Source organism: Galleria mellonella, unplaced genomic scaffold (assembly GCF_026898425.1).
Source record: "Galleria mellonella isolate WM207_F2 unplaced genomic scaffold, CSIRO_AGI_GalMel_v1 utg173, whole genome shotgun sequence".
Taxonomy (NCBI): Eukaryota; Metazoa; Arthropoda; class Insecta; order Lepidoptera; family Pyralidae; genus Galleria; species Galleria mellonella.
The window spans coordinates 5,797,966-5,808,789 of NW_026442016.1; positions in this window are offsets into that span (position 1 = coordinate 5,797,966).

Here is a 10,824-nt window from a genome sequence, read left to right on the forward strand (position 1 = left end):
TTATAATTTTTATTAGAACAGTAAAGAAAAGAATCTATGAATCAAACAGAGTAACCACCAATAAATTATTATTTGTGTATTTATTTGAGAGCGCCAATATTATGATTTATTTTTCGTAAGAAAGCCCTTATGAATATACACATACCTACTTAGTCTTAGGAGACGAGAAACATGCGCACTCAACGAAAATTTATTTATTTGTTGCTATCGTGCCGATTACAGAGCCATCTATCTAGTCACGCAAAACATTAAATCATTAATAATTGACCATTGTTTCAAAACTTTATAAAACTAGACCCTTTTAAATGTTTAGTATCTTTTCCTCAGAAATAATAGGAACTACTTTTATTTTTAGACTTGGGTAGGCAAATAAGCGTTTAGTCCATCTGATTACCATCGCTTATAGACGTAAATAGTACTGTTTATATCGTGATACTTGCATAATTTTTTTTTTGTGGGTGATAATGTAGTCGGTAACCCCACCCGCGCTATCGGTTTACACCGGCGGGGCAACAGTGAAGAATGATAGGTGAAGACGAAGCAGGTCAGTTAGCCCATCGTGACGAATTCAACAAGAATTGTTCACGATGGTTTCCAGGGGGAACCACGTGGAGGTCGACCTAATAGGGTATATTGCTAGCAATGGTGCTGTCAAACTTCATTACTAACAATCCCTTTCCCCCCTTGCATACATGTTTAGTCAATTGCCATGTTTCTAATTTTAAATAAAAAAACAATCTGAAGCATAGTTGTTTATTGGCAAAACAGGAATGAATATATCGCGCTGCTCTTGTCCAGAACTATTAGAAGGTATGTTGCCTAATTTAAGTGCTGAATTCTATTCTCAATCAGATCAAATTAGGAAATTTTATTAAAAGTATATATTAAGAAACGTACTTTTCTAAATTGGTCTTGACAAATGCATACTACAAATGCCTGAATTTTTTGTAACATGTAATTGTTATAAACACTTGCACTAATCACCCATCATTTGCGCAGGCCTTGAATACTATGATTATGTAAGTATATTACATGACTATAGTGTAAAACTTAAACTTAAACGTCAAACTTATGAAATCTCTTTTAAGTTCAGAAATTTTATGTGGGTAAACTGTTTAGTTTTATATACGGACCCTTATGTAAGTATCTATGTGTTCTCAATCATGACTATAAATACCTAATAAATTACAAGTATATTAAGTTGCAGCCATTAAACTGATTTAAGTGTTTTAAGTATAAATATTCTTATAGAAATTGCTGAAATTAATATAATAATGAAACCTTGATCTAGTTTAGATAGGTACCATATTTGTCTCAATTGTTTATTGATAGTATAAGGTAAGGACATAAGCACCATTGAACAATGAACACATGAATGAAAACTCTTTATTGTTCCCTAATAATATTGCAATAGTTCTAAGATTCAGAGAGGTGCTAATTAATACTATATTAAAACAACCCTGTACACATGACATCAATTTGACATAGAATTATATCTATGGCATAATAAATATACACATAATATATAATGTACTCATTAAATAAATTTAGAAGAATCCTTACTTTCTTGTTAATATTAAAATTGGAAAGTGAAATTGGTTGCTTGTTACCTCTTAGGCTCTTAATCAATCAATATGAAAATTTGATTTGGGATGGAGAAAGATATAGGCTACTTTTTATTCTAGTTAGTAAACATTATCCAGTCATACGGAAGAAGTCGCAGGTAAAAACTAGTTTTATAATAAACTGGTTTTCAGTCGCTACTAGTCCTGTTACAAGCCTAGCATAAAGCGATATTATTGCCATGTGGTCCCGGTATAGAACGGACCACGCCTTTCTTTTCTGTGGGTGTCGTAATAGGCGGCGAAGAAGGAAAGAAATTTAATTGTCGAGAAATGGGCAGCAGCGGCCTTAAAACATGACCTAACTGCGGTTGCCAAGCTGCCTGCGAAGCGTGGCAACTACTGGCAACATTCTCTTATGGTGGAGGTTTATTTTCAGTAGTGGACAGTTAATACCTGATTTGGTATAGTATGGATTTGTTTAATTGTAGTAGCATTTATTTCCATTCAAATTAGCAGTATTATGTCTATATAAACGCCTTAGATAATATAGATAGTCTCTATAAAAATGCTTCAAGAAAAACGGGTCAACTTTTTCATACAATTTTACGTGATAAATAGTTATGAGTGATTCCTTTATAACTTCTGTATTTATTTTGTCTTATAATTTCTACATATTTTTAATGCATAAACACTCATTTTATTAATAAAATAATACGTCAAGATATGCTTTATGCGTAAGTATATATACTTCACTATCTATAGACTGAATCACAATTGAAACCGTTGGATTTTTGCGAAATAAAATCACTTGTTATTCATAACTTCGGTTCATTCACTTGCAAATTTTAATTATTATACAAAAGTCATGACATACTGACCTTACTGATTTAGATAAACACATAATTACTCTAAATGTGATATACTGATCATATATTTTATGTACGTGATTAGGGTGATTTGTAACATAAAAGTCACTAGTGATTGTCACTTAAAAAAGATTATTTTAAAAAACCTTGTACCAAAGCCTATTTGTACCTTGTACTAAAGAGATATTTTTTTTTATATAATTCTAAATTATTAATTAAATTCTGTTCCTATCTATGTACTTTTATCAGTGTTCTATAGAACACTGATAAAACAAAACGCGACAATTAGCTGGTAAAAAGTAGACCCGTTTTGAGGCTCGCTGTTCTATCTATATAATCTAAAATGAACTCATACAAATCCCAAATTTGTCAGTTACACAAACAGTCCGACAGACGCGTGACCGAAATATTATTGAGTGGCCAGTACGTTATATATAAAAAGTAGTCCATATATTCCGTATTTAATGATGATGGGTTGAGTCGTTAAGGCGCTAAGAAGTAATAAACAAACAAACAAACTTTATGTTTATATTATTATTAAGGTTTTAGAATAGCAACAAATTATTGTTAAGTTTCCGTTTTTCTATTTGTGGTCAGGATACAGAGAGGCCGCTGGGGAATCCTAATGACCATTAAAGTTTTTATTGGCGAAATGTTTTTCGGTGACGTGAAATTCGGAGAACACTATTCGTGCAAACACTTGTTTTTTTTTTTTTTTTTTCTTATTATTTTAACCAATAAGTAGATAATTCATTGTAACTATAGCAAGAAAGAGACTTATTTAAAAATATCTTACGATAAGGTATATATAATTAGATTAGACTCGCTAATAGTTGTTCAGATAATTGTGTGGATAATGAAATGGTAACGCATGAGCGACACCATCACAGTGTATTGTGTGGTTTGTGATACCCATAAAATTATTAAAATAAAATATGAAAATTTTTAGAATAAACTTTGCAAATAAGTACAATATGTTATTATTCATAAAAACTCCAAAAATAATAATAATATTAACAGACTTATTTTAGTTATTTAAATATTGTCTTTCTCTTTCAATTTAAAAAACCAGTCAAGTGCGAGTTGAACTCATACACCTAGGGACGGAACCCATAACTATAGATGACACAATAAGATTGTATTGCACAAAAAAAATCGACTTTAATTGTGGCAAAACTAGTTATTTTGGCTTAAAAACTAAATTATTGAACCGATTTTGATACAATTTCTAGGGGACCTATCTGTAACCATGCCCTTTTAGATAAAAAAAGAATGTTCCAAATTAGTGTGACGGAGTTATGAAGTAACAAGTATAAAAAAAATAACAATTGAAAACCCCCTTCTTTTAAAGTCAGTTAAAATGACTTTTATTGCATTTCTGATACTATACATTTAATAGTTATTATTGATATAATATTTCGTAATACCTTATTTATGATATAATTGTGATTAAAAACTAGACCGCATAACTAAGTTTGTTTATAAAGATATATATAATAATTTATCAAAAACAGTATAATATTGTCGTATAATATAAATTTTTCGTTTTAGAAACTTCAAAGTTGCACCATAAGGATTCCTTTGTTCTTATTGGTACGGATTCCTAAAAATGGAGTTGTTTAGATTTATTTTTTTTATTAATATAGCGTATTCGTCAAAACTCTCCATACAGTACACCTGTACATATTTATTTATTGTACCCAATTAATTTTCAACATTTATAATGGTTAAAGTACAAGAATAAGTAGGTATATTGTTAAACTTCCGGTTTATAGTGAATTTTGATTGAATAGACAATTAATCAAGCTGAAACTAAGTTTCTTATCTACAACAAAAAAATCTTATTTAATTATAAACCAAGTGCCCACGTAATATACGTAACGTCCTGTGGACAACCGTTACATTAGACTGCATTTTTAATTGTTATTCGTGTAGGCTGTTAGATATGCTTCTATAATTAAATATGTACTCATTTCCCTTAGAGTTTGAAAATTTTATACCTTGTCTGTTTCGATAGAATTTAATGAAAACGTAACTAAGTTTTGCTTAAATTAACATAGAAACACTCTCTAAATGAAATTAGTAACACATCGAAACATTAAATTAATTACTTATATTTATTTTTGATAATTGGATAATGGTTGAATTGATGATAATGATGATTTTTGATTTGTACCTAATATTGGACATCAGCATACTGTCTTTTAGTTAGGTCCATTTATTCGTTTGTTTGAATAACAATTAAGTTCTATCTAGAAACACAATATATACATACCAGAGGGAGACTTTGTACAAAAGTCGATTGCTTAGGTACCTCTGTCCCATTTGTGTTTCAACCGTGAAGCAGTTGTGTTTGCATGGCTGTGTTTCGGTTTGAAGGGTGGGATATAGTGTGAATTTACTGGGTACAGAGAAATAACACCTGAGTCCTCAGGAATGGCAACGCATGGGGGGTATCATGGGCGAAACAGTATACTCTGTTATGTCCATGGTACTGCTCATGTCTATAGGCGACGGTTACCACTTTCCATCAGGTGGGCCGTCAGCTTGTTTGCCATTCTAAGTTGTATAAAAAAAAAAAAATTTAAGGCTAAGAACTTTTGTATAGAATTTGAGAATGGTACACTAAAACAAAGATAAAAGCATTTAAATATTTTTTTGCACAAAAAATACGAAATTCACAATATTGTTTTTTAAGTAATTGGTGGATATGACCGTGACGAACAAATGGAATAACGAGTTCGTTTACATTAAAATTGTAGGTCACACGTAAATTTTTCGATATTTTGTTCTTCCAATTCGTATTGCAATCTAATTAGAGCGCGCAGTTTTGTTATGCATGGCATTCACCAACAATTAGTACCGTTTAACACTACATTATCGTGAGAACAAAGTTGAAAACAAAATTATTTTTTGATCATAAATAAAAAAAATTGAAATAAATATTTATTTTTATAGCACCGAAGTGGCAAATAAGCATATGACCCACCTGATGATAAACGGTTACCGTAGCCTATGAATGCTTGCAATACCAGAGGCACTACACGCTCGTTGCCAACTCTGAAAAAACCTTTTTACCCCTTTATTTAAGAACACCATGCTGTAGTCCCTTGGAAAAATCTTGACACAAAGCTCATTCCATAACCTGAGCGTTCGTGGGAGAAAACATCTCTAAAACCGCATTGTACGTACGGTATCTTTTGAAAGATAAATACATATATTTGTAATGTAATTATGTACTTACAGTATTAATATTAATATTTATTCGTGAGGTGATGGAGTAAAGTATTCCTTATTATATTTAATACAATATGTCATCATTCTCAATTTATAGGTAATCCTAAGAGGTGACGGAACAACAATATAATGCAAGGCAACAAATATAATTATTGCAAGAGAAAAAAATATATACAAGATTAAATGAACCACCTTGTCTGGCCAACATAATTATAGTAAACAAATGTTACTGTTCTCCTATTGGACTAATTCTCATAATTCTAGGAGTGGGAATTTAATTCAATATTAAAAAAGATTAGGTACTTAATTATTCAAATTAGAGAAATGCAGTAGAGTTTTTTTTACCATATTTTAATGGATGATAACGGATTGTTAAACCTCTTGCGTTATCGGAGTACACTGACAGGACACCAGTGAGAAATGATAGATGAGGATGAAAACAGGTTTATTAGCGCATCGTGACAAATTTCACAAGACTTACCCACGAAGGTTTCCAAAGAGAACCATGTGGAGGTCAACCTGATAGAGTATATTGCTAGTAATGGGGCTATAATATCCTCATTACTAACAATCCCTTTCCCATCAATTTTACCATGTTATAATCATACTCATATTTGTCTATATACTCGTATCGATTGATGTAGCACCAGTACAAATGAAAAGACAAAATCTACCAAAGGGATCAAATATCTAGAAATGCTTTGGACAGAAAATTTCTTTAGGAAAAATACTAATTAAACTTTAAAACGCTGTTTGTAACTGATGTTTATGTATTTTGGAATCTTTTAGAAAGAAAGTATTTATTTATAGAATTATGCGACTCACACAGTAACATAAAGCAAAAATTGAATGGAACAACATATTATTGACCATAACAAAAAAAGGAATACAAATATATGGGTATGAAATTTGTAGGCAAAAGAATAAAGTAGAAAAAGCATCTTCCGATAACTGTTCAAATTGCAGCTTGACTTTATATATAGACAAGTGCAATAGTTTTAAGCGACTATTAAAAGCTGGTATGTAGTTACCAATTCTTTTACTTACCTATGCTTACGAGTATATATAACTTCTTATTATGTTTATCATAATTATTGGGATAATCGGAAACTGATCTTACAACATTATAAACATGAGTAATTGCTTAATATCTAATTAATGTCTCTCACTACGCGCTCTTGAAAATAAATCTCGAACACTGTAATGTAAGTACTATACCTACGATCATATATTTTTCTGCTTAATAAGTTTGCACAATAATAAGTGTTTAAAATTTAAGCTCAAACTTTCACAATGTGCGATAAAAGTACTTCATTAATATCAGTTGAAACATTTGCATTGTCCGTCACTCTGATATAGGTAAGTGCTGCAAATGGCGTTTTTGGTTCAAGGTCAACCTCAATGCTTTTATTATTGAATAGTTTTAAGCATGTTACGTGTAGAGTTGCAATTTAATTACCTAGAATGTCTCACTATGTCAGTGTCACTAAATAAGAAGTATCTAGCGTGTTAGGGTACAATTGTAAGCAAACATAGCGTAATCAGTAACTATTTACCGCGTGTCTGTTTTGTCAGTACTCACGTAATATGTAATTAGGTATAATCCGAGATTAATTTAGAATACATATTTATACTCTCAAATAGGGGAGGCCTATGTTCAGCAGTGGACAGTTAACGGCTGATATGATGATAATTATTTGTATGTTTATAGACAAAATGAAGATTAAACATTATGAAAAAATTATTTATATTTTTGCCGCCAATTAAGATGCTCTATGATTCTTGTATGGTTGTGATTTAGGCATCTTCATACCGAGGCGTAAAAGTTTAGTAAAAAAGAATGTGACTTCACCATATATTCTGTGATATCCTTGATTATTCTTTTTATGTAGGTGGATAATTCCTTTCTATCAGATAGGCCCTTAGTATGTTTTAATTCCAGGTTGTTTAAAAATAAGTTTAAAAAGTTCTTATTTCAGTAGTTTATTATAACGTAGAAAATAAGATGTATTAATGAAGGCGGATGTAGACGATTTATTTAAATAATGGGGGAATTCCATGTGGTCAGATAATATTTGCAAACAACAACTTTAGACTGTCTCACCAGCTTATAATAAAGTTATTATTTCTTAAAGGTAAATAGTCAATAATATTTTTTTTTTATTTCGGATTTGAATAATTGTATTACTCTAATATAGAATTATCTGTATTGAAGTAAGACAATCTATTAATATTTATGTCAGGCCCCTCACGAGGTAGGCAGGTGTAGTAGTGTACTAATGACTTGTATCCTTACATATATATTTTGACACACACGTAAGTACATATTAATTTAATGAAACAGCAAAATCCAAAATAACTACGAATTTTTGTTTTCTATTTTTAAGGTAGGTGCCTAAATAATACAATAATTATTCAAAGAATAAATAATTTAAAAAATTGGAGCACTTAATTATTAGTAGATAATATAGTATGATACAGTTTAGGCACAGTAAGTGTAAGAAATGTATATATTTACTTACCTATGATAAATCTGAATAAGAATTATTAGAACTGATACATTATAATATACCTACTGTAATTAATTCATCAGTACAGGTACATATGTGTTTGGATATTTTACACTTTCAATCATAAGTTAATAAAACAAAATATTTTTTCGTTTGCGGTATATATGGCTTTTTTTTATTTTTTTTTATTTAGTATATACATAATTTCTAAATGTATTATAACAGCAATATAAGTATTTCAATCGAAGCGATCAAGTTAAATATGGCAGCCAGCTAATAGGTCTACCTGCCGAAAGTAATTATAAGGAAAGCTCTTTTTTGTTTTCGTAATTTATTTTATAACTTGTCGTATTTTTTATTATCTGTAAATATTTATCAATTCTTTGATTAATAGTTGTTTTTTTCTTATCCAAATAACATTAAATTTTATTTACTAATATACAGGATATCAACGCGGGACCCTAATAATGCGTGTTTGACACGCTCTTGGCCTTCTTTTTTATTATAGTTGTAACATAGCAACTGTAGATACTATGTAGTAGATAATACTATCTACATCTGAGAACGAGAACTCAAATGTAGTAAGTGTAAGGTGTACATAAAGACTGCACAGCTATGACCAGTTTTACATACTGATGTCTAAGCCAAAGAAATACTATGTAAAGGTGTTCAGTTACAAACAAAATTTTTATTATAATAGTTATATATCTAATGAGAAAGTCTGTACAACTGTATAATAAAGTAATTATTTTTTTGCATCTTACCCGGGTTTTGCAATATAAAATTTCGTCACATCGAATGCGTATAACCTACAATGTATAACAGCAAAATCATTAATCAAAAAGCTATATCTGTGACACATTATAATAAATGGATATCTGTGATTATACCATAATTTTGTTCTTTGACACGAGTAGTAGTTGAAAAACAGGAGTCTGCAAACAGTATAACTTCTGTATTTTTGTTTATACATATATTTTTATACCACTAAGTAAATGGTAAACAAGCATACGGCCCACCTGATGTTATAAGTTATACTCGTAGCCTATATATATATATATATATATATATATATATATATATATTAATGAAGCATTTATATATAGTTCACATATGTGGCTAGGTATATGAAAGGAATAAAACATGATTAAATCAAAATTATAGGTTTTCACTGTATTTAATTATTATTCTTATCAGCCCACCCCAGTCATGTCAGACATAGGTTTGTTTTAAGCAAATATGACTGGTCCATTGTTACTTCAGCTTGTAAATTCGTTATGTTCAGCATGTGAATTCAAATCCTCAGAGAACCCAGCTTTTTTCCCTTTAGCTCACTGAACGATTGACAATTGGTATAATAGTCGTATAGTTAGTATCCATGTACGCAATTACATAAGGGAATATTGATTGTAGATTTTTGTCTTCGAGATTTGTGATAGAAACAGATACCTGACGGAGTTTTTGAAAAGCTGTATTCTTCTCTGACTTTTTCATTCAAAATTGTATTTATTTACCTAGCTTTTTTAATGGCCGAAAATGAAATGGTAAATCCGCCTGCGCTATCGATATACACTGATAGATGATAGATGAAGATAAAGGTCAGTTGGCCCATCGCGAAGAATTTGATAAGAATTAATTACAAGAGTTTCCAATGGAACCATATGGAGGTCGACATGAGAGGGTATATTTATGTATTCATTAGTACAAATATGTGTACATGGCGGACTTAATGCTAAAAGCATTCTCTCCCAGTCAACCATAGGGAAGTGTCAGAATACTCGAATGCGGTACTACTAATTATTGATATACATACATACTAAAATTACATATATAAAGGAATAAATATATATGAATAACAAATATACTTATACATATATGACATATACTATATTGTACACGAAATTGAGAATAACTTACTGTTCGGATAAAGTAAAAAGGTGAGCGTGAACGTTTTTTTTTTAAAGACAGTTTAGTCGGTAGTCTCTTAATGGCATCAGGAAGCGCGTTCCAGAGTCTTGAAGAATGTAGGAGAAAAGAAGAGTTATTGCTGTTAATAGGGCTGTTATACCTCATTATAAATGATCTGATCTGCCCCCCCCCCCCTCCCTATTTATCTAGTTGGAGCGTGTGTTCTGTGTAAACTTACTTCTGTACAGTCTTGAAAGAAACACCATTAATTTCAACCGGTTCCAGAAAAACATGGTCATTAGTTTTGTCCAAGTTCATTCGAAGGTCGATGCAACGAAATGAATCAGCTAGGCTATTCATAATTTGTTGTAACTCTTGTTTATTTTTATTTTGGTTATGTGCAACTGTAAGAAATGTGCTAATTTAGATCTAGATCTCTTTTGAAGAAATCCTTTAGGGCAGTTGTAAACTCTTTAGAACAGCGTTTCCTAATTTCGCAGAATCTAGGGGTTCCTTGAAAAAGGCTTCAGGGTTTTGCGAAATTATTTATACAGTGTAACAATTACATTCCTCACATTAAAAGTTAAAGGAAACTATGAAGTGTTATATTTTTGAAATATTTCTATAATAATATAAGCTTTTGTTTTTATTTAAATTACATTATTTTTGATTTGTAATAATTTAATATGGGGTTCCATAAAATAAAAGGAGTTTGTTGGGCGTTCCGTTATCTTAAAA